The sequence below is a fragment of the Chiloscyllium plagiosum genome, chromosome 19 (genome assembly GCF_004010195.1).
Source record: "Chiloscyllium plagiosum isolate BGI_BamShark_2017 chromosome 19, ASM401019v2, whole genome shotgun sequence".
NCBI classification, from domain to species: domain Eukaryota; kingdom Metazoa; phylum Chordata; class Chondrichthyes; order Orectolobiformes; family Hemiscylliidae; genus Chiloscyllium; species Chiloscyllium plagiosum.
This window is the reverse complement of record NC_057728.1, coordinates 46,087,042-46,110,012: the sequence shown is the minus strand read 5'-3', so window position 1 is coordinate 46,110,012 and position 22,971 is coordinate 46,087,042. Positions and strand designations below refer to the sequence as shown.

Sequence of the window (22,971 nt, the reverse complement as noted above, 5' to 3'; positions counted from 1 at the left end):
ATAGTGTTAAGTAAAGGGCAGGAAGGGCAATAGAAGGACTGCCTGCATATCTCAGCAGTGTCCCAGATTCATGCAAGTTTAAAGCTACCCCAGATCAATTAAAGCTAAATTACACTTCTAATGGGCATAATTTTAAGGTGAAAGGCAGGAGGTTTAGTGGGGATTTAAGGAAAAATGGTTTCACCCACAGTGTGGTGGGAACCTGGAATGCACTGCTTTGGAATGCAGTAGAGGCAGGAAAACTCACAGCCTTAAAAAAGTTGAGCAACTTCAAATATCATAACGTTCAAGGCTATGGGCGAAGCGCTGGCAAGTGAGATTAGTGTAAACAGATGTGCGCAGACCCAATGGGCCAAAGGGTTTTTTCTGTGCTGTATCTCTCGATATTTTTAAGATCATGGTATCCTTCCAAGGCAAACAGTGTTCCTACACATTTAGCATACAAGATGAAAATTTTGCTGGATAAAATCCAAACTCAATTGATTTGCCGATGGGCTGTCGTCCAAATGAATGATGAAGAATTTCAGCAAAGAACTTCAGATAGCTATTTTCCAATATCGGTCTACTGCAGCTTAAAGGATGAATTGGAAATCCCTCACCCAACTTCCATCAATATTATGATAAAGGATTCTCTGCACTGCAGTCATAGATGTGAGAAAAATAAACTTACTAATCACAATTCATGTACTTTTTGTTTAAATACACAGGAATTCAAAGAAACAACTAATTCTATTACTTGTCATAAATGTGATGGAATAGGTGAAAAGGATCAGGCATTTCCTAATATTCATTTGATGTAGGTAAGTGAGCATTAGATCTACATTATTTGTTCACTTTTAGTATTTAAAAAAAAAATAAGTTTGAAGCTTGATTTTACAGCTAACTCTCATGAATAATTTTTAATTCATGGTTAGATTTTCCATGGTGCTGGTTGCCAAAGTTAATCAGTACAAATGATAAAGAGTTATATTATTTCAATAAAAATATCACAGTGGATTGCAAACAGAAGGATGCAGAAGAGTTAGAATCATTAACGGAAATTTGACATGGGTAAGGGAATATTTTGGGAGTTTGAGTAGCTGACTGTGATAGGGAATTGCTTCTTCTGTTTGTGAAATACAGCAGCATGGATCGTTTATAATGGAGCTCTCTTATGTAGATTGATTTTATACTTTTTGTATGATATCTTTATTCATTCGTATAGTTGATAATTCAGGAAATATTTTACGGATGCTTTTGCTTCTACTTAAAAATAAAGAATCTATGTCAAAGCCATCCATTCACTGTTTACTCAGTCTGACCATTATTTATTTTCAATGTTCTATTATAATCTATGAAACTGTTTTGGTTTGGCATTCCCTCTGTTTTCCTTCCACAGGTAAATAGATACTATGGGTCAAAATTGGATAGCCAAAAATATGGAAGTACGAGTCATGTTGCACAATTAAGCACTCAAACTATTGAGGGAAGCAACAAATTTCTTGCTGCCAGTGAATTATGATGGTAGGTAGGGTACAACTAGCACTTGACCTGAAACGTTAACTCTGATTTCTCTCCACAGATCTACCAGAACCGCTGAGCTTTTCCAGCAATTTCTGTTTTTGTTAGCACTTAAAGCTAGCCTGGACTACTTAAAGCTAGATTGACCTCTAAAGGTAAGACATATTCCACGAATAGGAGTTAGAAGTGATGAGAGAGAGCTGTTAATGAGTGGGAAGGATCTTGACAAACAGTCCAGAAAGTTTCCCCAATCTTCTCCAATGAAGCACAGGAGACCTTGACACCTTCCCCCAGGCTGTCAGAAATACCCCCAGGAACTCATTGAGAAGGCAGTGTATACAAGTAATCATCTGGTTGGACAGATTCTCAATAAACAAGGCGATAGGCAGGAATGTAGAGGAATCACAATCTTATTGAATGGTGAAGCAGGCCGGATCGACCATGTAGCTTACTCCAGCTCTGAATTTGTATGTTCAATCAATGCACACAGTATAGCCCTGAGGGAATAGCTGGTGTACACTAAGAATTTTTAATTAGCTCACATAAATGGTCAAGGTCAGTGAATGCATCTTCACATGCCATGTCCTTACAAATGAACCTCCAGTGTCACACTAGGCTCAACTCATCACACTCCTCTTCTGTCTGCTCCCAACAGTCTCAATCAGCCACAATTTGTAGCTAACTTTTATATACATCACCTTAACCGCTCAGATAACATTCTCATATGTGATACTGCTAGCTATTCAACTGTGGCAGGCAAATCATCGACACAGGTATACTTGCAGGCAAGCTGGCCAGGAATGTAAAATAGCAGTGCCTCAGCAATGGGGTACGGAGAAAATGAAATGTCCTCACCAGTATGGCAAAGACAAAGATACCAATCACTGATGTGGCCACAAATGAGCACTTAGCTGGGAGCTGGTGTTAAATCATTGGCGATAATTATTCCCAACCAACTTACCTTTGTATGTCCCAATTCTCTGTTATCAGAGCTTCTTCTGATTCACCACTTACTCTCGCTTTCCTCTTTCCTTGCCCCAAATCCCTGTCAACTGTCAGACATCCAAGAAGTGGCACTGCTGTTCAGTTGGCTGCTGCAGGAGGTGAATAGCAAGTGACTAATCAAGCAGAAAGGCCAGCACAGTAGCTATAAGCTTAAGTAACAGCAGATTTCACACTTTAGAAAGTCACATAGAGGTAGAGTCTAGACTTGGTGAATCGCTGAATATGCATGTACTGCACCCAGCCGTGAGGAAGAATTCTGTAGGTGCCAACTCTTTGGAGGGCCATGATGCACAACAATTCTGCTGAAGTGGGCTCAGATGACGACTTTGGTGCAACAGCATTTAGATAATGGGTGGTGGATATTTGCACAGATATGCACAGTGCATTGGTAGGACTACGAGATAGCCAACTCTCAATGCCAAGGAGAACAGAGGAGTCCAGTTCCAACATGGAAATTATACAGAGCTCTCAGTGCTCCATGAGAGCATTTGCAACATAACCGTGATGCAATGTCTAACAGCTGGTATCATAACTACCAACCAGCAGCAAAGACCCAATATCTGAGAGCAGCTGTGGAAGCTCAGATTGAGTCCAGGAAATTGAAGCTTGTTTACTTGCAAGCTCAGAATGCTGTTATCATTGGTGATTAACTTCATTGCTGAAAGGGATGGCAGGGGTTTAGGACATTGCAACAATCTGTGCACAAGGAGATAGCAGTAGCTACATGAGACACAAATCCACTGCCCTCAGGTTGACGGCATTCCTACCACTTCCACTCCTGCTATCTCTCAGTCCTGGCTCTTGCAGCACATACTGAGTTTCTGCAGTCTGATACCAGGATTTCCTGGGTAGGGACTGCACAAAGGTGGTCCTACAGGATATCTCTGCCACCTGCCACATTGAAAGTCAGCAGTATCCCACCAGGACTTGCCTCAATCACAAGGGAGGTATGGAGTTGGAATGGTGGGAGAGGCAGAGATGTCTAAAAGACAGACACGAAGAGAAGGTATGAAGGCGATCATCTATATTTTGTGTGAATATTGGAAGCCTTGTTGGATAAAATGAGAGAGAATTTTTTGTTTTGTAATTATGTTTTTCAGAATATAGACAAAAGGATGTTATGACAGTCCACAGTTGAGGCATGGTAAGGTATGGGTTTTTTGTGCTATGGGATCTGGGGTGTACTCACCAGAACTGCAGTCTGACAAGGCATTCACAGTCAGCCTATCTGAAAAGTGGATGTGCTGTCGGTTTCCTCCCTTCCCCTTTTTTCTTACAATACCATATCGTTCTCTTCCTCCTCTTTTGTTGCATGTTCAGTCCAAGGTGGTGAGAACTGTTTTTTTTTGTGACAGCAGCATTAAGGAGGATCATAAAATCCCTACAGTAGAGTCATAGAGACGTACAGCACAGAAATAGACCCTTCGGTCCAACTCGTCCATGCCAACCAGATATCCTAACCCAATCTAGTCTCACTTGACAGCACCCAGCCCATATCCCTCTAAATCCTTCCTATTCATATACCCATCCAGATTCCTTTTAAATGTTTCAATTTGGCAGGGGGGTGGGATCCGGACTTGTAGTCTAGCAAGTAGGCTAGCTGTTTGTCAGGATGTCCAAGAATGTAGGGAGGCTTGAAGAAGGTAGCACTGACAGGGATTACTTGAGGACACAGAGATGGGTTCAAGTGCGTATACTTCAACGCAAGGAGTATCAGAAATAAGATTGGTGAACTTAAGGCGTGGATTGGTACCTGGGACTACGATGTTGTGGCCATCACGGAAACGTGGATAGAAGAGGGACAGGAATGGTTGTTGGAAGTTCCTGGTTACAGATGTTTCAGTAAGATTAGGGAGGGTGGTAAAAAAGGAGGGGGGATGGCGTTACTAATTAGAAATGGTGTAACGGCTGCAGAAAGGCACTTTGAGGGGGATCTGCCTTTGGAGGTAGTATGGGATGAAGTCAGAAATAGGAAAGGTGCAGTCACCTTGTTGGGTGTTTACTAGAGGCCCCCCAATAGCAGCAGAGATGCGGAGAAACAGATTGGGAAACAGACTTTGGAAAGGTGCAGAAGCCACAGGGTAGTAGCCATGGGCGATTTCAACTTCCCAAATATTGATTGGAAGCTCTTTAGATCAAGTAGATTGGACGGGGCGATGTTTGCGCAGTGTGTCCAGGAAGCTTTTCTAACGCAGTATGTAGATTGTCCAACCAGAGGGGAGGCCATATTGGATTTGGTACTCGGTAATGAACCGGGACAAGTGGTGGACTTGTTAGTGGGTGAACATTTTGGTGATGGTGACCACAATTCTGTGACTTTCACCTTGGTTATGGAGAGAGATAGGTGCGCACAACAAGGTAGATTTTATAATTGGGGGAAGGGAAATTACGATGCTGTAAGGCAGGATTTGAGGAGCATACGTTGGGAGCATAGGCTGTCAGGGAAGGATGTGGTGGAAATGTGGAACTTCTTCAAAGAGCAGATACGACGTGTCCATGATATGTATGTACCTATCAGGCAGGAAAGAAATGGTCGTGTGAGGGAGCCTTGGTTGACGAGAGAGGTTGAATGTCTGGTAAAGAGGAAAAAGGAGGCTTACATAAGGTTGAGGAAACAGGATTCAGACAGAGCAGTGGAGGGATACAGGATAGCCAGAAGGGACCTGAAGAAAGGGATAAGGAGAGCTAAGAGAGGGCATGAAAAATCGTTGGCGGATAGGAACAAGGATAACCCCAAGGCATTTTCTGCGTATGTGAGAAACCAGAGAATGACGAGAACGAGGGTAGGTCCGAACAAGGACAGTAGTGGGAGACTGTGTATTGAGTCGGAAGAGATAGGAGAGGTCTTGAACAAGTACTTCTCTTCAGTATATACGAACGAGAGGGACCGTATTGTAGAAGAGGAGAGTGTGAAATGGACTGGTAAGCTAGAAGAGATACCTGATGGAAGGAAGATGTGTTGGACATTTTGAACAACTTGAGGAGAGACAAGTCCCCCGGGCCTGACGGGATATATCCTAGGATTATGTGGGAAGCAAGAGAGGAAAGTGCAGTACCGTTGGCAATGATCTTCTCGTCTTCACTGGCAAAGGGGGTGGTACCAGGGGACGGGAGTGTAGCGAATGTTGTGCCCCTGTTCAAAAAAGGGAATAGGGATAACCCCGGGAATTACAGGCCTGTTAGTCTTACTTCTGTGGTAGGCAAAATAATGAAAAGGGTACTGAGGGATAGGATTTATGAGTATCTGGAAAGACACTGCTTGATTAGGGACAGCCAGCACGGATTTGTGAAGGGTAAGTCTTGCCTTACAAGTCTTATTGAATTCTCCGAGGAGGTGACCAAGCATGTGGATGAGGGAAGAGCAGTGGATGTAGTGTACATGGATTTTAGTAAGGCATTTGACAAGGACTGTTTAGCACGAGAAAGCAAGTATGTTATTCCAAAGATGTGCCATTTAGCTCACCACGTTGGACATCCCACTGATTTACACCCAGTTAAACTACTAAACAGGATCTACCTTTCCTTTCCTTTCCACTTTCAATGTAAGCAATTTGTCCTGGCACTGGGTTGTACTGCCACAAATACATTCAGTTGACGTCTCATCTGCTTCAGGGCAGGGAGTGCACACTGGCTGTTTGACTGGATGCCGACTGTTGGCATGCACTTCTGAGCCAGGCTCATACTGTCCCCCAGGTCTCTGGAATGTGCAATCTGTCAAACCAAGTTGGAGGGTTTGAACTACAGGGAGAAGCTGAATAGGCTGGAGCTATTTTCTCTGGAGCGTTGGAGGCTGAGGGTGGTGCGTGTATGGAATGAGCTGCCAGAGGAAGTGGTGGGGGCTGGTACAATTACAACTGGATGGGTACTAGATAGGAAGTGTTGAGAGGGTTAAGGGCAAAATGGTGGCAAATGGGACTAGAGTCATTTAGGATATCTGGTCAGCATGGACGGGTTGGACCAAAGAGTCTGTTTCCGTGTTGTACAACTCTATGATTCTACAACTCTAAGTTAATCTTCGCAATATCCCCAAGTCTTCCTTCACAATGAATCCCACTCTGCCTGTTTGTGCTTCAAAAGTGATACTGTCTGAGTGCCACACGATGGTGAAGTGCAAGCAGTGGGTGAAACACATGGCTCTGTGTCAGATAGCTGTAGTTCCAAATGCCCCTCTGGAGACTGATCACCAGAAACCAGTTGGACGCAACATTAAAAGGGTGCTGCTGTTTCGGATAGAAATGCCATCTTTGCAGAGAGACATTTAACTGCTGTTCCGTTTGCTCTCCAGATGGTTTACATAACATCCCTTGGATCAGGAGCAGGAACAAGTCAATTGGCCCTTCAGAAAGGTCACGGTTGATCTGGTTGCTCAAGGTACTGCCTATCCTGGATAACCTCACTCCCGTTACTCATCAAGAGTAGAGTGCCTTCTGCCTTCAAAAGTATTTCAAGGCTCTGCTTTCACTGCCCTTTTGGGGAAAGAGACAGACAGCATTTGATATCATCTGCATTGTATGAGCCAGTATCAAATATCGCAAGATCAGAACAAATTGTCTTCTCATTTGTTTCACGGCTGGTTGTGGGATCTTTCTGTGCGTGAATTAAGAACAAAGAACAATACAGCACAGGAACAGGCTCTGAGACCTTCTAAGCCTGCACTGACACATTTTGCCCTTCCATTCTAAAACTGTCTTCACTCATGGGATCCATTTCCCTATATCCCCTACCTATTCATGTACTGGTCTAGATGCTTCTTGAATGCTGCTATAGTGTGTGTTTCCACCATCTCCTCTGGCAGCCTGGTCCAGGCACTCACCCACCTTTGTGTGAAAAACATACCTCACACATCTGCTTTAAACTTATGCCCTCGCACACCTTGAACTCGTGTCCCCTAGCAATTGACCCTTCGACCTTGAGAAAAAGCCTCATACTTTCCACTCTATCCATGCCATTCACAATCTTATAAAGTTTGACCAGGTCGCCCATCGGCTTCCTGCATTCCAGTGAAAACAAATCAACTCTATTCAACCTTTCCTCACAGCTAAAATCCCCCATATCAGGCAACATCCTGGTAAACCTTTTCTGTTCCCTCCCCAAAGATTCACCCTTCTTCTGAGAATGTGGTGACCAGAACTGTACGCAATATTCCCAGTGTGGCCTAATGAAAGTTCTGTAAAGCTGCAGCATAACCTGCCTATCCTTATACTCAATGAATAAAAACAAATCACTTTAGAACCATTCTGGTAAATACAGTACATAGTTTGAAACAAATTGACATTTATAGCCTTTGATATGACAATTGTTGTGAGATTTGAAAATTCATTAATTGGCTATGGAGTATTTTGAGACGTCCTGAATTTACTGCTACACTTCCCAACACTACAATGTGACCGCACTTCTGAAGGACTGAATTGGCTGTCCAGAGCTCTGTATTGGTGAAACTTGGGGCAAAAATAGGCCATTCAGTCCTTCCAGCCTGTTCTTCCGTTTCACATAGTCATTGTGTGATAACTATGTGATCTGCTTGTATTGCTCACAAGACAAAGCTTTCCACTGTGTCCCGGTACATGTGACAATAAATTCAATTCAATTCATTGTCTCTTAAACATAAAAATCCATCTCTTTCTTGAATATAATCAGCAACTTGGAATCCACAGCTTCTTGTGGTCACACACTTCACAGACTGACCAGCCTCTGCATGAAGAAATATTTCCTCATCTTAATCCTCAATGGCCTAACAACCTGTCCTCAGACTGTGTCCTCTGGTTTTAAACTCCCCAACCTGGGAAAATATCCTCCCTACAATCTAAACCCCAGAACAGTGAGCTGTCAGTCCTGTTCATGTTTCAGCCAAGTTTCTGTAAAAGCTCTGAAATCCCAATCCCATGTACTTAAACACACTCTGAGTTTATCAGCCTTATCTGGAAGACCCCTTGCACTGAAATAAATGCAATTTCGTTCTTCAGAGTTACAATGTACCCTGATTCTCTCTTTTCTTTCTTTTCTAATTGGTGTGCTCTCTTCACATTCAGAACCTTCCCCACCAACCTTTCTATTTACGCCATGACTTGTAATTCCTCCACTCTCCTCTCTATCTGTATAAAGTCTCTTTGGGTGGAACGAGCAAAGCTCCCTGCTAAGATATGGGTCCCTTTCCAGCTCGGGTAAGACCTATCCTCTTTGAACAGGTCTTTTCTGTCCCAGAGGAGACTCCAATGTGTGCAACTGGACTTGAAATCATACAGAACTGAGATTCCAGACAACATCTATGTTGATCTTAGCTGGGCAGTTGTAGGGGTGGCACAAGTTGAAGGAAAAATTGAGGACTGCAGATGCTGGAGATCAGAGTCAAAAAGTGTGGTGCTGGAAAGGTGTGGTACTGTGGTCAGGCAGCATCCGAGGAGCAGGAGAGTCGACGTTTCAAGCATAAGCCTTTCATCACATTCACGGTGAAGAGCTTATGCTCAAAACATCGACTCTCCTGCTCCTCGGCTGCTGCCTGACTGGCTGTGCTTTTCCAGCACAACACTACGTGGCACAGTTGAAGTCAACCTTCCTGAGGTAGAACAGGTAAGTGTTTGCACTTGATGCGGATAACTGGTCCCGTCTTGGAAACTGGTTTCTGCTGAGCACAGACGAGAGCATGATTTGAGGTGGGAACTTGACTGTCAGAAAAAGCTCCCAAGAAGCAGCTCCAAAGGAATTTTGAAGTCTGGCAGCACTGAGGGACTTGCATCTCAGCAAGTGCCTTCAGCTTTGAGCCAAGGGGGAAGTGGGTGGAAGTGTGGACAAGCCCCTGATCTCTCCTCGTGATGCTCTCTTGGGTGCAAAGCTCACCACCTCTTCTTGAAAGTGGTCCCTTTGAAGACAGGTGCAGGCAGCAGCCGCTTGAGTTCCTCCTCTTCACCCCCCCCTCCATTAGCCCTCCCCACCATCACCAACGACATCTGCCAACACGGATGAGGTTGGAGACGATGTGGTTTTGCCAAGAGGCTCCTTCACCTCATCCCAACAACAGTCTACTCACTCTCACTGGATGTCATTTCTCTGCTTTGCAGAGAAGATTTACCAGGATGTTGCCTGGAATGGAGAGGAAGTCGTACGAGGATAGGTTGAGAGTTCTCGGCCTTTTCTCGTTGGAACGGCGAAGGATGATGGGTGACTTGATAGAGGTTTATAAGATGATCAGAGGAATAGATAGAGTAGACAGTCAGAAACTTTTTCCCCGGGTGCAACAGAGTGTTACAAGGGGACATAAATTTAAGGTGAAGGGTGGAAGGTATAGGGGAGATGTCAGGGATGGGTTCTTTACCCAGAGAGTGGTGGGGGCATGGAATGCGCTGCCCGTGGGATTGGTATCATTGGCGGAATCATTGGCGACCTTTAAGCGGCATTCGGATAGGTACATGGATGGGTACTTAATCTAGATTAGAAGTTCGGCACAACATCGTGGGCCGAAGGACCCTCTGCGTGTAAACGTTGGCCCTTAGATATCTTTCCCCTCTCATCCTAAACCTGTGCCCTCTAGTTCTAGACTCCCCCACCCCAGGGGGAAAGACCTTGTCTATTTATCCTATCCATACCCCACATGATTTTATAAACCTCTATAATATCACCACTCAGCCTCCGACACTCCAGGGAAAACAGCCCCAGCCTATTCAGCCTCTCCCTATAGCTCAAATCATCCAACCCTGGCAACATCCTTGTAAATCTTTTCTGAACTCTTTCAAGTTTCACAACATCCTTCCAATAGGAAGGAGACCACAATTGCATGCAATATGCCAAAGTGGCCTAATCAACATCCTGTACAGCCACAACATGACCTCACAGTTCCTGTACTCAATACTCTGACCAATAAAGGAAAGCATACCAAATGCCTTCTTCACTATCCTATCTACCTGCGACTCCACTTTCAAGGAGCAATGAACCTGCACTCCAAGGTCTCTTTGTTCAGCAACACTTCCTACGACATTACCATTAAGTGTATAAGTCCTGCTAAGATTTGCTTTCCCACAATGCAACACCTCACATTTATCTGAATTAAACTCCATCTGCCACTCCTCAGCCCATTGGCCCATCTAATCAAGATCCTGTTGTAATCTGAGGTAACCTTCTTCGCTGTCCACTACCCTTCCAATTTTGGTGTCCTCTGCAAATGTAATAACCATACCTCCTATGTTCTCATCCAAATCATTTATAAAAATGTTGAAAAGTAGTCGACTCAGCACCAATTCTTGTGGCATTCCACTGGTCACAGGCCTCCAGTCTGAAAAACAACACTCCACCACCACCTACTTGCGAGCTAGTTCTGGAACCAAATGTATAGTTCTCCCAGTACTCCATGAGATCTAACATTGCTAACCAGTCTCCCTTGGGGAACTTTGTGAACACCTTAGTTAAGTCCACATACATCACGCTCTGCTGTTATCAATCATTTTTGTTACAATTTCAAAAAACTCAGTCAAGTTGGTGAGTTATGATTTCCCATGCACAAAGTCATGTTGACTATCCCCTAATCAGTCATTGCCTTTCCAAATACGTGTAAATCCTGTCACTCAGGATTCCCTCCAAAAACTTGCCCACCACCGGCGTCAAGCTCACTAGTCTACAGTGAGGCTGGAATCAAACCCGGGTTCGTAGTGCTGTGAGGCAGGAGTGCTCCAGGATTTTGTAGACAAACACAAACCTGGACACCAATTCCAGAAAGTACTGCGGGGATCTTCCAGGGAACTTGAGCCAGAAGAGCCCTCTTCAAAGTAAGGTCATTGACCTGAAATATTAATTCAATTTCTCTCCTTAGACTTAGCCTGACCTGCTGAGTTTGTCCAATATTTTTTATTTTTACTACAATATCAGGGCACTTGCTTCACTCGTGGCCAATCTGATAAACACTGAAATGGGGAACATGTGAAGATGTGAGGCAATTTGACCTTTTGCAGGGCGAGAAGTTCTGTTTCCGGATGTCTGTTTCAGGATTTTTACCCCTCATTGACCCCCCCAAGGTGCCCTTGAATAATCTTGTATAGACCTCCCCTTTCAGTGGTAATGTGTTAATTAGTAGCTCTTAAGGTTGCAAGCATTTGTTTTACATCCACTGGCGTACATTACAAGTAATGAGACTGATGCCGACATAGGTTGGGCCTAGACAGCCTCAATGTTATGTTAGCATGCTTTGTGTCTGGGAAATGTGAATGTTGCATACCAAGAATAGACTCTTTTGTTTACTTCAGTGAAGGGTATTAGTGCTGAGCACTGGATCATTTTCCTATTTCAGCATTTAATGTTCAAACCAGGGTTTACTGAAAAGTAAATGGTCCTCTGCTGAGCCCACAACAAATGCAAACAATGTCAGCAACCCAAACTCAGGACACCCCTTATATTTCAACTTCCACATCCGTTAAGAAATTTTGAGATAACAAAAGTTGATTCCAAAGCAGACATTGAGTCAAGGGAAAGAAAAGGCAAGCAGCCGATGTTTTGAGCTGGTAGTCTATCCCACATCTTAGAGATAAATGATTCTATGGCAATCTGCTGCATTGGAGCAGGCTTTCATTTCCATCAGTGTGTCTCATGTATTTTCATTGCAATTTATTCACATCAAAGTACCTTCAACAGCCTTGTTGATACAGTCATTTATTTGGCTGTTTCTCTACCCCCCCCCCCCCCCCCCCCCCTCTCAGCTATTCTTATGTGGTGTAAGTAAGATCAACAGTAAATGTTAGTTTGGTGGATTGACTTTGTAAAGGTTGGACCAATATTATCAGATCGGAGAGTAAAAGAGAGATTTGCTTGCTTGGGAGCCACTATATATTTGCTGGTTAAAAATTATCACGCAGGATGTAGAATTCATTTTTAAATTATAATATAGAATGTGTCACAACTATAGAAACAATATAATTTTCTGTATAGTTAAAGCAAAAGGAACATTCCTGTCACGACGTACACTGGGAGTTTTCCATTTGCATTAACAATGAAAGGAATGATTGGGAGGCATTTAATAGAAGAATAAAATTCTTTACAATTTTGTTGCTTGCAAGGAACAGAGGAAATTGTTTCCCAGGATACATTTGATGGACAGGAACCTGTGTAAGGAGTCACATCAATAACCGCATAACCGAATTCATACTAGCACAAGTTAAAGTTGAAACTGCACTAAACGACTCCTGAGTATTACAGCTCATTGATTAGACACTTGTGAATGTTTTCTCAGGCCAACTTGATGATCACATTTTCACGCATGTTGCAACCAAAGGACAGTCCTAAGCAGCTGAAGCCATCTGCAGATAACGCTCCTTTCAAACATGACCTCTGTGCCCCTCTCAAGATAAAGCAAACCTGCTTTAGAAAATAACTCAATTATCAAAACTAGTCCTCAACAAACATAATGCAGATTTGTCTCTTATTTACACTGCATAAACAAACAAATTAATGTTTTCAGGCAAGTGAAAGATTTGTAAAATGCTGAAGAACAGCTTGATCACAGCACACACCGACTTGAAATTACAAGCAAAATGAGCTAGCTTTTACAACACCTAAAGGGGTTGTTAATGTAAAAGGAGTTGTCCTCTGTGGACACGATTGCCAAGACCTACTCTACATGTGATACAACCATTGCACTTCAATCCAGTCAAGAAGTGTTCCTCTGTTAAAATAGAAGAGTTATATTCTCTGTAGAATAGTTAAATTACATAAAGAGGCAACATGGCTCCCTCATGGTAAAAACAATGACTGCAGATGCTGGAAACCAGATTCTGGATTAGTGGTGCTGAAAGAGCACAGCAGTTCAGGCAGCATCTAAGGAGCTTCGAAATTGACGTTTCGGGCAAAAGCCCTTCATCAGGAATAAAGGCAGTGAGCCTGAAACGTGGAGAGATAAGCTAGAGGAGGGTGGGGGTGGGGAGAAAGTAGCATAGAGTACATGAGGTGTTCTTCCTCCAGGCGTCTGGTGGTGAGGGAGCAGCGGTGAAGGAGGCCCAGGACCTCCATGTCCTCGGCAGAGTGGGAGGGAGAGTTGAAATGTTGGGCCATGGGGCGGTGTGGTTGATTGGTGCGGGTGTCCCGGAGATGTTCCCTAAAGCGCTCTGCTAGGAGGCGCCCAGTCTCCCCAATGTAGAGGAGACTGCATCGGGAGCAACGGATACAATAAATGCCCACTCATGTCCCTGTAAGAGCAAATGAGCTAACCCTATTACGTCACACTTTCTCCACTGCTCTGTACTTTTTCTCTTTTTCATCAGGTAATTACCCATTTCCCTATTGAAAGTACTCTTGGCTACCTTCTCCCCAGCCCCACCCCCCTCCCTCAAGCAGTTAACTGCCTGACAACCAAAAAAATACTGTCTGGCTTTCCAGTTTGGCAGAGAGGACTAGCTACTCACTTTTCAGCCATAGGTGTGGGATCACCACTTCTCTGAAATATTCCAGCCATAAGATTGCTGTAAGGGTATTTTGCAGCCCATTGCTGGGCACTGCAACCTGTTGTGAAGATGTGAGTGTACTGTACCTTTAAAGTTAAAAGCTAGCAGAACTACCTGACAGCACCAAGCTAGTTTTTGTCTCCAGGCAACTAGCTACCCTAAATGCTGGACCACATGCCAGATTGTATCTTGTTAAGAACACTTGTTGTTGTCAGGTAGTTCTGCTAGCTTTTAACTTTCCTAAAGGTACAGTACATCCACACCTTCATAACAAACCTTATATTGCAGCATGACTTGCACAATCCTCTCAGCTTAACACTTTAAATGATGGAATGTATTTAAATTAAATTTCCTATTATCAGGAAAGGACAACGCTCTTGGATATTTATCCAACCGCAGAGATCACACATCTTGAGTCAATGATGGCATCAAGAGCTTCATCAATGCAGTACAAAGTGTGAAATCAAATGGGCTGATTTCAGATAAGGGTCAGCTCCTGTACTTTTGTTGTTTGCATCCACACACATCTTAGAGACGTGGGAGTCAGCCTGGGACAAAGGGCAGGGTATATCTTTTTTAAGGTTTCCATTCCAACTGAATGCTGAGTCCAGATTCACAGCTTAGGTGTTGTAATCACACATAGGGCAGTCAACAAATTTACATTGAGGCCAAGTTTTAATGAATACATGTACACAAGCCTTTTTGCTCTTTTCATCAAAAATATTTGGCGTCTTGGCCACATTGTAAAACGGAAAGCTCCACAGCCAATGTTCCAGTGATCAAACTGTTTTACATAATGCTGCAGGATCTGTCCCGACATGTCACTCCAACAGTAGTGTGATGTGCAACATAGCTTGTTTATCCATTACCTTTGCTCGATTGCTTTTAACTATTTAATGTGCAGGCAGATATTGCAAGACCCTGTGTTTGTTTATGAATGCAAAATTGACACCACAATTAGATTAGATTACTTACAGTGTGGAAACTGGCCCTTCGGCCCAACAAGTCCACACCGACCTGCTGAAGCGCAACCCACCCATACCCCTACATTTACCCCTTCACCTAACACTACAGGCAATTTGCTGCCCACTGCCACCACGTTCTCTCCCCAACCTATAATTGTGTCCATTTATCAGCACTGCTTTCCAGCAACCAGATACTGGTGAGCAGAGTTCTGCATGTGTGATTGAGCACAATCCAGTGACACTTCAAGATACCGGTCTCAAGTCTCAGGTCATTATCTTGCAAAATGCAAACCATTGGCTTGAGCTATCAAGGCTGGGGAAGCTGCATCTTTTTTCCACTGCAGGCATCTATTCCAGGTTTACCTTCTTGCTAAAACAATGACACATCAGCAATTAAATTAATCAAATTATATGTTTACATTTGGTTGTCCTTTTGATAATTTGAAGTACTTACTGACCTTTTCTATCATCTACCTCATGGATCTCCTGTGGTGTTGTTCAGAGTTAAAAAACAGATAATTTTTCTAGTGGACCATTATGTAAGATCAGTTGCTCCCTACAATTCTCCATTTGTTGCTGATGTATTTTGTTGTGCAGGTAGTTTCATATGCTTTTATTTTACAATATATCTGTTGTACCTTGAATATCTGGAACTTTGTTTTTCTAAGCTTTAGCTTACTATTATTTCCCTAAGCCACTTCTCAACTTTTGCAATATCAAAGCATTTTTGACAGTCTCTAGGACCTGAGTCCTAGCCCAGTTTAGTACAACCCATCCCAGAAGAAGACCTCCTTCTTGATCCAGTGTCCCATCAACTGAACCCCTCTTTCCTACATCAACCTTTATATCAATACAAGCTTTTTTCACTGATCTCTCTGCACTTATTTCAACTTCAGATTTTTTTTGTCATGATTGCTTGTTCTATCTACTTGCACCGAATGAGAACTTGTTTTTTTACAGCTAAGATTAACACATACACCAGAATTATCTCACCAATTGCTTGGTCTAATCAGCTGCAAATGAGAATGTCCTTGGGTTCTGGTGATATGATAATATCCTGATCCTTGACCCATCTGCAGACAGATCTCTTGAAGCAGCACTTTTCTTAAAGTGATAATACAATTTCACTTTTATCCCCAAACTAAACTTTATAGACTCAGTTGAAAGCATATAAACATAGCAAAATTAATTATACAGAAGTAAGAACTTTAAAATTCATGAGGACAGAAATTTTGAGAATCAATAAATCATTCTGATGATTTGACAATTCGTCAATATCTTGTTCTGGTTTAACCTTCTCGAGAATGGAATTTAATCCTTGACTTGTCTTGGTTTGGAGGTACATCGTCAGTGTGCTGGTTGTTGTCCTGATGTCCAATCACATTTTACTGTACTCTTTTGTGTTGGTTATATACAATTAGCATATTGTACATTTCCCTGAAATGGTTTCTGTTCTCTAATTTTGCTTCATTAGATACCATTAGTTTGTAATATTTAGGCTCTCTGCATACTCTGGTAACCTTTGTAGGTAACCAGATTCCAATTATAGCTGGAGAAAGTGAGGACTGCAGATGCTGGAGATCAGAGTCAAGAGTATGATGCTGGGAAAGCACAGCAGGTTAGGCAGCATCTGAGGAACAGGAGAATCGACATTTCGGGTGTAAGCCCTTCTGATTATAGTGTCTGTCTCTGACCTTTTGCCCTGTGTGACATGTACCGTCCTCATCATCACTTGACTGTCAAGTAATATGTCCTTACCTCAGAGCATTTAGATCGGTGATAGCTTTACGAGATCATTCCCACTTGTCTCCCAAACATGATCTTTGTTGCTTCATAAAGAAGTATCTAGAGAAATAGTAACATGGTAACACAAAAATGTCACTGTCCTACACCTCATGATAAGTGACTAAATTGTGTGAACCTTTTGCTTGTTGAGATTATTGAATCTGTGGTAATATATTGAGGTTGTCACATGTTTGATGCTCTTGGCAGACATGTCCCTGAAAGGTCTAACTACTTACTGTGGTCTATCGTCAGAAATAATTTTAGGTGTACGGAACAGACTGAATATGGTGCTCAATGTATCTAACATGGCTGTGTTTGAAGTGTTCTTTGCCTCTCTTGATAATTAGAAACATGGAGAAATAGTTGTCACTAGGATAAAGTCCATTTATTGTACACAGACTAGTGACAGTTTTGGACCAAAGGATTGACAATATCTCATGATGGTGTAGAGGTTATCTATATTGCTGGGGCTGATAGCTCTAGTATGTGTCTCACATACTCACTAGCTTTTCAATGCTACTGTTGATTCCTGGCCAGTAGCACGTATCATGTGTCAGTCATCTTGTCTACTGTAAGCTCATCTGTTCCTGGTATAGCATGTCATGGTAGAGAGCTTGATGAACAAGCAGATGTTTTCCTTTGAAAATTACACTTTTCAAGATACCAAGCGCATCTCTATATGACCAAAGGGATCTGAGTGTGGTGTCTGGCCCACCTTTTTTTAATATCAAGCTACCCTTCTATGATAACTCTGCAATGTGCCTTCATTTATGAGCTGTTAGATGTTTCTGATTGAAGCTGATCACATTTATCTTGACCAAAGTACAATAGATCAAAATTATTCTTATTCAGAAAGAAATCATTGGACTTGAACTATTAGCTGTGTTTCTCACTCCACAACTGCTGCCAGACCTGCTGGGTTTCTCCAGCATTTTCAGTTTTTATTTCAGTTACGAGCACCTTCTGTATTTTGCTTTCCCTTCACATAATGCATGACAACACCTTGGCTAATTTGCGTCAAAGAAGCAACCAATCAGCACCCTTTCCTCCTGAAGTATAAATTGCTGTGATTGTTTGAAATTTGGCTGTCTTGAATTTGTCCTGATCAGTGAAAGATAAAATGTTTTGGCAATATGTCTCTTTATAGTAAAAGAAATTGAGTAGTTAAGTGAATATCCATTACTGGGGTAGCATCACAGGAATTTTCTTTATTAAATTGACTGGGACTATGTTAAAAAGCTGACCAATCTAGACTCTGGTTTCCAATTCAAAATTATAGTTTGTAATAAATGACATTTCTTGTCAATGCAATGTGTTTGGTTACAGCTGCCCTTTTAATCATATTACAACGCTTAAACTCGAGAAAACCATTCACTTAATGTACTCATGTACTTGGTATGGATTCAGCATTATTTTACAAGATTACTATTTGCTTTGGTGACATTCTGTTATATCTGACATCTAAGCACTAAAATGAAATTATGTAGTTGATTACCTCTATCAGAAAAAATTGCTGAAGATTTTATACCCCTCCCTTTTTGGATTATTATTTTATGCGTACTGATAGGGAGTAAATAAGATGTGTCATTGTGTCTGAACATACTTTGAGACTGTAGCCAGGTTTTCTTTTATAATCAGGCAATGGGAGAATAGTGCTTAAGTCAAGATTTGTGACCACTGAATGCATTCTCTCCTTTTTACTGCAGCTGTGTATAGTCAATCCCAGTTGGAGGGTCAATAGAAAATGATGCTCGTTTTCTGCACATCCCGCCTACTTGTTTGAAATCTTTGAGAAAACAGCTTCTAGGCATCATCAGTGAAATGGAATTTGCTTCATTTATATTATCACCCGCCTCCAGCAATATTCTTTCAGAGTTACGGTTAAAACAGAGTGTCTTGTAATGAAAGAAGGGTACAGCACACACATATTGTGCAACCTTAGGGTACCTCATGAAGCTTGTTGTCTGAGCACAAATATTGTATTGTTAGAAAAAACACTTACTGTGCACTTCTCTCGAGGATGACAGCTCATTTATTTCAGAATTTGTTGTGTGCTGCTCTCGGATCTTTGTTGTGCTGTGCAGAGATAATAATTTTCCTCTCGATTTCAAATTTTAGAATTTTGATGCAACAGTGTTACACCGTACCCAATACAGATTGCATATTTGTATACAACGTAGACAGAATCTGAAAAATAGTACATCTGAGAATCTGTCAACTTCAGCAGTATTTTAACTTAATTTTAATTCACCCGGGTTTGCAATTTCCCATACAATGATGAGCTGTTACTTTATGTGAAGTGAATCTAATGCTTTGTACCAATAGTTAGACTTGCTTTTGTTTGTCGAAATTTAGGATTTTTTTAATCTTGTAAGTTGCTGGAAATATGTGCTGATGATGGTATGACAAGGAAGACAGTACATCAGAGACCTGCAGGGGCATGGCAATGTTCTGTACATTCCTTTATTCACTTCAACTGTATATTTGAAATGAATGAATTAGCTTTATTATCATATGTACTCACATGAGTACAGTGAAAAGTTTACAAGTCAACACTTATGGTGCCATCTTAGGTACAAAGGTACCTAGCTACAGATGCTTGGGTACAAATTCTTAGGGAAACAAACAGAATTTTGTTTTTTAAAAGTCCAGCATTACAGACCTACAAAAGTTAAAAAAAAAAACACACGGAGACCCAGACTGATACTGATGAAAACCATTGCCACAGCCAACAAAAGGCGTCCCAGGCCAGTCATTGGAATGGCCATCTTCAGAGCTGCCGCCAAAGCAGTCTAGGCAAAGGACCCACAACTGTGCGGAACAGTTGGATCCTCACCACATTCTCCATTGCAGCTGCCTGTCAGAGCCTCCTTCATTACCCAAAGCATACTTATGAATGTAACAGCATAAGACCTGTGAAGGAAGTGTAATGAGTGTGGGTGAGTTCAATGATGGTTCTGGTGTCGGAAGAAAATTAAAGACAGGTGAAGAAAGATTGAATTGTAGGAGAAAGAAAGGGGAAGAAAAGATTTAAAAAGTCCCAAGTAGTAATTAAAACTCATTTCTTACAAAACAATTCCAGAGCCAGAGATGACCGAGAGTAAAGATCACTAAGCATATTGTTAAAGAATGCTTAGAAATAGGCTAACATTTCTGAGAGAAACATTCAATAAGACGTTTGATCTATAATTGTTGTGCAAACACAGCAACATCACATAATTCAAGGCAATGTAATGAGGAGGCAGCATGAATTGCCATTTTTGCGAAGTTCTTGGTGGAGCAGCATTAATCTAATAACAGCATATGGATTTCCATGTTTAGCTTCACCTGATGTTGGGTCATACTGTCCAATAAGTAGTGGCAAGCATTAGTAATCTTAAACCTACTTTCCAGGAAAATAGTGGCCCAAATTGTTTCAACTACTGAGGCAATAATAATTTAATGCATGTTGAGCCAAATATCACAGATGTTTTCTTACAAGAACATTCAGTAATCATTAGTTTGGTATAAAAACATTAATTGCTGGAGAAGCTGAGCAGGTCTGGTAGCATCAGTGGGAAGACAACAGAGAACTAATAATTAGTTAGCTTTTTTTTATCATTCGTTTTATGAACATTACAATGGCTTTTGAGCCCAGCATAGCTGTCTCTGAGAAATCAGCTTTGAAGGGGAACACAGCCAGTTTTCATGACCGATTGATGCACAACTGTTTGGGGAAGAGGGTGGAGAAGCATCACCTCCCATTCATGTGAACAGGTGTAACTGGAAGAATAAGAACTGTTTACAGTCAGTCAGCGTGGATAATAGACTGACAGAAAGGCAAGGAAGGTCAAGGAAATAAATTGTGATGGTTAGCACCAAGCTCAGGCAAGTCTTGCTTTTTTTTTCAATGCTTTAGAATGACCAAGGTAAGAATGAGACAACCTGTTAACTCAGGAATGTGGAGGAGCAAGTGAGGACTGCAGATGCTGCAGATGCTGCTTTCCTGAAGAAGGGCTCATGCCCGAAACGTCGATTCTCCTGCTCCTTGGATGCTGCCTGACCTGCTGCACTTTTCCAGCAACACATTTTCAACTCAGGAATGTGACCCATTTCATTACACATGAAATATTTGAAATATATTGAAGTCCACATCATGGATGACTATGGTCTGTAAACATACATGTTATCTGTACTAAAACAACAGCATAAGGATTCATAATTAGACTCACATCATTGAAGTCTTCTGCTTGAGGGAAGATTGGAAAATGTATAGTGAGAAGTGTGTATTTATTCTAAGTTTTGCAATTGAGCATGCAGCAAAGAGCCATATTATAGGGACATCAGTTCACATGGATCTGGAGTCAGGGTCTGTACAGGTGCTTTCTAATCATCCACTTTATGTAGATATTTTTTAAAAAACCTTTTGTTATTCATTTACAATAGTTTAGACCTCACATTAATACAGAAGACATGACAGGGTGTTTTAACTTATGAGGAAGGTCTTACGAGGAAAGGCTGAGGGACTTGAGGCTGTTTTCATTAGAGGGAAGAAGGTTGAGAGGTGACTTAATTGAAACATAAGATAATCAGAGGGTCAGATAGATTGGACAGTGAGAGCCTTTTTCCTCAGATGGTGATGGCAAGCACAAGAGGACATAACTTTAAATCGAGGGATGATAGATATAGGACAGATGTCAGAGGTAGTTTCTTCACTCAGAGAGTAGTAGGGGTGTGGAGCATACTGCCTGCAATCATAGTAGGCTTACCAACTTTAAGGGCATTTAAATGGTCATTGGATAGGCCTATGGACAAGAATATAATAGTATAGGTTTGATGGGCTTCAGATTGGTTTCACAGATCGGCACAACATCAAGGGCCGAATGCCCTGTACTGCCCTGTAAGATTCTATGTTCTAACTTCTCTTATTAAAGTTATGACCAAGTGAGGATGGCTGACTCAGGTGCCCTTTGTTGCCACCAGCTGGGAAAGTTGAAGAAAGGTTAAATTTCTTTTAGCATGATGCTGTACCTCTCTCTGATGAAATAATAGTTAACTGCTATAGTAGCTCTAAGCAGCTAATCATAAGGATTTCTTCTGGATAAGAGAGAGCAATTTTATTACCTACTAACTCAGGAAAAAATAACAAAGATGCAATTTCATCCATATGGCTGTTGGTCAGTCACATGCTCACGCAAAGTTAAAACAGGATAATGTCAAATGCAAGACAAAGATATAAAATGCACAGTGAGAATCTTTTGGGTATTGTTTGAATGAGGTATAAGAGGTTTTTATAATTCGCTCTTCGGAAGTGGATATTAGTGGTTAGCCCAGCAACTTTTGCCTGTCCCTAGTTCCCCTTGAAAGGACGGTGGTGAGCTTCTTTCTTGAAGCGATGCAGTCAGTTTGCTGAAGGTTGACCCACAATCCGTTAGGGAAGAAATTCCAGGATTTTGACCCAGTGGGAGTGAAGGAAAAGCAATACATTTCCAAGTCAGCATGGCGTGTGTCTTGGAGGGGAAATTGCAGGTGATGCTGTTCCCTTACATCTGCTCTCTTGTCCTTCATGATGGAAGTGGTTGTGGGTTTAGAAAGTACTATATAAGGATCTTTGGAGAACTTCTACAGTGCATCTTGTAGATAGTACACACTAATGTGACTGAGCATTGGTGGTAAAGGGTGTGGATGCTTGTGGATGTAATGCCAAACAAGTGGGCTGCTTTGTCCTGGATGGTGTCAAGGGTCCATGTTTGAACAAAAACAGTAATGAATTCAAGAGCTGAGTGTCCCCAGTGGAACCCAAACTGGCATCACTGAGCAAGTTATTGCTGAGCAGATGCTTTTTGATAACACTATTGATGACGGCTTCCATCACTTTAGACAATAGACAATAGGTGCAGGAGTAGGCCATTCTGCCCTACGAGCCTGCACCACCATTCAATATGATCATCGCTGATCATTCTTAATCAGTATCCTGTTCCTGCCTTATCTCTATAACCCTTGTTTCCACTATCCTTGAGAGCTCTATCCAACTCTTTCTTAAACAAATCCAGAGACTGGGCCTCCACTGCCCTCTGGGGCAGAGCATTCCACACAGCCACCACTCTGGGTGAAGAAGTTTCTCCTCAACTCTGCCCTAAATGGTCTACCCTGTATTTTTAAGCTGTGTCCTCTGGTTCAGCACTCACCCATCAGCAGAAATATGTTTCCTGCCTCCAGAGTGTCCAATCCTTTAATAATCTTATATGTCTCAATCAGATCCCCTCTCAGTCTTCTAAACTCAAGGGTATACAAGCCCAGTCGCTCCAGTCTTTCAGCATAAG

The 22,971-nt window shown here is 42.0% G+C and overlaps 1 protein-coding gene across 7 annotated transcripts in view; it reads left to right on the top strand.

Annotated features, from left to right (window-relative positions):
* The window catches only part of mgat4c (mgat4 family member C), a 429,982-nt gene that overhangs the window by 221,838 nt on the left and 185,173 nt on the right, over positions 1-22,971 (top strand). For 4 of the 7 annotated variants that reach the window (XM_043709712.1, XM_043709709.1, XM_043709711.1 and 1 more), the window contains exon 2: positions 708-800. The gene's annotated coding sequence lies outside the window, so the exon portion shown is untranslated. Of the gene's footprint in view, positions 1-707; positions 801-3,605; positions 3,650-22,971 lie in introns of all 7 variants that reach the window. The other 3 variants (XM_043709716.1, XM_043709713.1, XM_043709714.1) reach the window with 3 other exon arrangements.